This window comes from Acipenser ruthenus, chromosome 33 (genome assembly GCF_902713425.1).
Source record: "Acipenser ruthenus chromosome 33, fAciRut3.2 maternal haplotype, whole genome shotgun sequence".
Classification (NCBI taxonomy): Eukaryota; Metazoa; Chordata; class Actinopteri; order Acipenseriformes; family Acipenseridae; genus Acipenser; species Acipenser ruthenus.
In genome coordinates, this window is record NC_081221.1 from 11,850,156 (window position 1) to 11,855,458 (window position 5,303).

Genomic DNA, 5,303 nt, shown 5'->3' on the forward strand with positions numbered 1-5,303 from the left:
CTTATAGTAGCTTTAAAGAAGTACTGGATAACAGCAATGGTGATAAACATCATAACAATGACCAAAAAGACTGATGATCCTATCAGTTTTGTTTTGCTGTATGGTTATTATTATTTTTTTATTTGCCTTTTAGCATAGCAACTCCATAACTGAATACCAGACAAAATGGGAATTTAATAAAAAAAATTAAAAAAACATTTACAGGTTTTGAAGCTATGTACTCTTAAAAATCTACACACAGTGTGGCTGTAGGCACACAAAATGAATCTTGTACAAGAGATTCATTTTAAAGCTGAGATTGAAATTAGGTTTCGGTTGGCACTACAGTCAGAACACAGCGAGTTTATTCTACTGACACCAGCTCATAAATCAATTCTAGAACCCTAGCATAGTGTTCTACAAATGACTGCTTTCATATGAAGAAGTGCAGGGATTAAACTAGAGATGGGTTTATGCTCTATAATACGTCCATAAAGCATTTAATTAAGCTTCTCTGTAATCTTTACATTCATCGTGAATCGTTCATCGTGTTCATTATCCCTGCATGCTTGTGTGATGTGTGTGTATATATATATATATATATATATATATATATATATATATATATATATATATATATATATATATATATATATAGTGGCAAATCCCTGCCTGTAAGAAATGTGTTGGTGGTTGGCAGGGATAGGGTTAATTTCTGTCCCTGCCAGATAAATGTGAGTGATGCTGTGTTTGCAGAGCCACGGGTGTAATTGTTTTATTTAATTGAATTAATGAGGCCCCTGCATAAAGGCAGGGGAAACCCCGCAGTCAGGGCTGTGTGCCAGGTTGTGTGAAGCCGTGTGCTTGTGAAGAGAAAAAGGTACTGTGCAGATCTGTGTTAAATTAAAGTGTTTGTGACGGGTAAATGACATAGCCGTCCAGTGGTATAGTTATGGTTTGTATATATATATATATATATAGTTAATTAGCTGTGCCAGCCTACTATATTTTCTGTTAACAACAACTTAATAATGTAATTATTTACTGTATTCTTTATTTTTACTGTTATTTGAATTTGATCTTATTTTTCTACTGACTTTACTGTACTTTATAACTGCTCTCATCTGTAATGTGATATTTTATAATGTGCTATTTAACAATGTGATATTTTGTAATGTTATACTTTGTATTGTGATATTTTGTAACAATTGTAAGTCACCCTGGCTAAGGGCGTCTGCTAATAATCCATTCAGGGGCAGTGCTTGTGTGATATCCATTCAGGGCAGCAGTGTGGAGTAGTGGTTAGGGCTCTGGAGGGTCGTGGGTTCATTCCCAGGTGGGGACACTGCTGCTGTACCCTTGAGCAAGGTACTTTACCTAGATTGCTCCAGTAAAAACCCAACTGTATAAATGGGTAATGTTATGTAAAAATAATGTGATATCTTGTAACAATTGTAAGTCGCCCTGGATAAGGGTGTCTGCTAAGAAATAAATGATAATTGATATACATTCAGGGGCAGTGCTTGTGTGATATACATTCAGGGGCAGTGCTTGTGTGATATACATTCAGGGGCAGTGCTTGTGTGATATCCATTCAGGGGCAGTGCTTGTGTGATATACATTCAGGGGCAGTGCTTGTGTGATATACATTCAGGGGCAGTGCTTGTGTGATATCCATTCAGGGGCAGTGCTTGTGTGATATACATTCAGGGGCAGTGCTTGTGTGATATCCATTCAGGGGCAGTGCTTGTGTGATATACATTCAGGGGCAGTGGGGGGAGAAGATTGCAGGCAATGCAAGCAGGTCTATCAGTCTATCAGAGCCACTGTAGTCACTGCTGCCAAGCTAGAATAGCTCTCGGGTTTTATGCATGTTTTTGGTGATTATCCTTTACATGCAAACAAATCATAGAAAATCTCAGTTTGCCAAACGAATCTTGGACTGCTATTATTTCCCTATTATTTCCCAGGGCCAACTGTTTGCCTGTCACATTTACATTTTAATACATGTCTAGCAAACTGCCAATTATTATGAAAATTGAAAAGGAAATTCATTAGCACTGGTTATTTAGAGCGGTGTATATAGATGCCATGAGTACCACATGTCAACAACACAACTAAGTGTTTACATTTATCTAGAGAAGCAAATGTGATGGAACTTGGTCTGGACATTCCTTATGCAATCTCCGAGATTATGAGCACATCATAATCTGGGAGTACATGAAGGCAGCTGGCTGTCTGTACGTCTGATATATCACACCCACTTTCCTGTGTTTTATTTTTTTCCAATCAATATAATTGTCTGGAGTCTCGCACACACACACACACACCCCGCTCACTCCCCTATAAGATTGTATCGTGATGTCTGGCGATTCCCATGATGATTATTATTATTATTATTTTATTTCTTAGCAGACGCCCTTATCCAGGGCGACTTACAATTGTTACAAGATATCACATTATTCATTATTTCACTTTACATACAATTACCCATTTATAGAGTTGGGTGTTTACTGGAGCAATCTAGGTAAAGTACCTTGCTCAAGGGTACAACAGCAGTGTCCCCCACTGGGGATTGAACCCACAACCCTCCGGTCAAGAGTCCAGAGCCCTAACCACTACTCCACACTGCTCCACAATGATCCTATGCTCCAGACTGAGCTGGCTGCCAAGGGCTCTATGCGAGGATTCCGTATCCAGGCACTGTTTGTTTAAAGTGACACCAGCACTCCGAGGAGCGATGTGAACTTCACACTAGTCTGAAAGCAGCCTAGTGAGTGAAAACAATCTGGACTCATTTAATCTCATGAAAAAAGGAAGTCGAGGAAGCGTTCGGCTCCTGCCTGACACACGGATGAAGGCACTTGCCAAACCATGTGTCTGCTTGACTAAGTTTCCTAAGTCTTACCTACAGTGAAGCATCATCCATAATTATTTAAACACTGCATTTAGAAACGCTCAAAGAAACTTAACGACAACTGTTTCGACATAAATACATTACTGTTGAAGGTGGCTTTATATAGTGTGACGTACAGATGGAGATATTTGTACGGGAGATAAAATATGGATAAAATGACAGCATTTGTGGAAAGGATTAATCCTTAACATTTGTCCTTTCTTTTACTCCAGTGGGTTACTGCCATACAACACTAAATGAGATGTACCATTGCATTGCAGAAACCTATTGACTTGGATCTGTTAGAAAAATAGTTCTGGGATACAAAGATATATTAGTAATGGCAGTGGGGTGTAACAAGAAAACAATTGCCCATTCATTCTGCATTCTTTCACTTGTCCCAACACCTGATGGAGGGTAGGGTACATCCGAAGAGGAGACCATGCGGCCCATCAGAGCTTGCCCGGTTCCTAGCAGCTGTCAAGTCGGTTCTTAAAGGATCCAAGTGATTTTGCCCCAACAGCATGGGTAATGTATTTCATATCCTCTGTTTGAAGAAGAGTCTCCTACCCTCTGTCCTAAGTCTATCTCTATTTAATGTCAAGTGTCCTCTGGTCCTGGTTTCTGTACTGCGCTTAAAGTATTGGTTCGGGGTTAACTATGTCAACTCCTTTTAAGATTTTAAAGACTTCAGTCATGTTCCCTCTAATTCTTTGTTTTAGGCTAAATAGACTCTGTGCATGTTGCCTATTTACAGTCATGTTTAAGTGTCTGTGTTTATCGCAGACACATGAAGCATTCTGTGGAGGTCATCAGTAGCTCATGTCTTGTAATTGTAAATTGTACAGCACTCTGCTCAGCAGTCCATCTCATCATGCAGTTCCAGTCCATTGCGTGGCATTGTGCCAGCTCACTCCCTTTCTGTCTTATTATGGTAGAATCAGACAGCACTGTGCTTAGCCATGCGGGAAACCTGGGGTGTAACAAATGAAGACATGTCAGGCAGCGTCCATTACTGAGCTGGAAACCACGGAATGAAAAGTGATGTGAGAAGATGAGCTGGGTTTAAACAGTGCAGGCAAGCTTCTCAGAGTTAAAGGAGAGCCTTTGACCATTTTACAGAGAGTCACATTGAATTGTATCATGCTCCTTGGTACATTTTACACTTAAGAGTGCTAGCTGAGCTTTTAAAGCACTTATTAACACCAGTCCAGGGCAGTCCTTTACACTTTGTCCTCCCAGGTCGGGAGGGAGATCTAACACCAAGAATCATTCGATCTCTGTCACTGTCATTTTTACTATATTGGCCAAACCAGCAACAGCATACTGAATACTATGCACACGTTTCAAGAGTAAAGTTGTTGTTAATTTTTTTTTCTTTTTTTCATTCTAAAGTCAGGTGATGTTCGTCTGCTGGGGGTTTGCATAGCGGCTGTGGTTTCCAGTACGAATGCAGTTAATTCCCAACACCAGCCCAGCAACAGCAGGGAGAAATGCATCCAGTAATCCTGTTGGAAAACCTGACGTTGCCTCATTTGGGATGCTCTTCCAAATCAATAAATAAATCATTTTCACATTTTGGCACCTGAGTTTTGTTTTTCCCCCTCCCAGATCCTCCCCTGCTGGTTCCACATGTTTCAGATGTGTTGCTGCTGCAGAAGATCTCCCAGAGCGCTTTGTGTTCCTGCCTGGCTCCCTGGTCCCTGGTCCCTGCGCTCGTCTGACAGGCCCTAACAGGCTCCTCGACGGTTATTTAAAAACAAGCTGCTCTATCGGGAGCAGCGCCCTACGGGATCAACTGCAACCTCTGCATCAGGAGATCTCCCAGTGGAGGCGTTCACAAGAACATTAAAGCCCAGGAGAGGCGAGCAGGGGTCAAACTAACTGCGCAGGTAGATCTTTTTAGCCCTTTTCATAAGCTGTATAAATCATTGCGCTCAGAAAAGCTAGGTTTAACATTCCACTCTGACTATGTGAAGTCTTAACATACTGCACTGCATTCCTTGTTCAGAGCAAACCTAATACTTGTGAATATAATTCATGTAGAAGTCTATATAATGTTATACTTCTCTGTCTGTTTACCATACCTAACTACACACTTTTAAGGTGCAACACAGTTCCCTTAACAATAAAGGCAACACCTGTGTGAAAGGGTAGCGTTGCTGGCAAGGCTGGTTACTGGCTGGAGGGAGACTCAGAGACAGAGAGCTGCAGTTATTATTATTATTATTATTATTATTATTATTATTATTATTATTATTATTATTATTATTATTATTTATTTCTTAGCACACACCCTTATCCAGGGCGACTTACAATTGTTACAAGATATCACATTATTTTTACATACAATTACATTATTTGTTACACATTATTTTTTAGATACAATTACCCATTTATACTGTTGGGTTTTTACTGGAGCAATCCA

The 5,303-nt window shown here is 40.1% G+C and overlaps 1 long non-coding RNA gene across 1 annotated transcript; it reads left to right on the forward strand.

The window, feature by feature from the left end:
• The first annotated feature begins 818 nt into the window (after positions 1-818).
• LOC131704942 (uncharacterized) lies at positions 819-4,406 on the forward strand. Its single transcript, XR_009310062.1, has 3 exons — positions 819-859; positions 3,297-3,403; positions 4,271-4,406. It is a non-coding gene; the product is annotated as an uncharacterized LOC131704942 (long non-coding RNA).
• Positions 4,407-5,303: the final 897 nt, after the last annotated feature.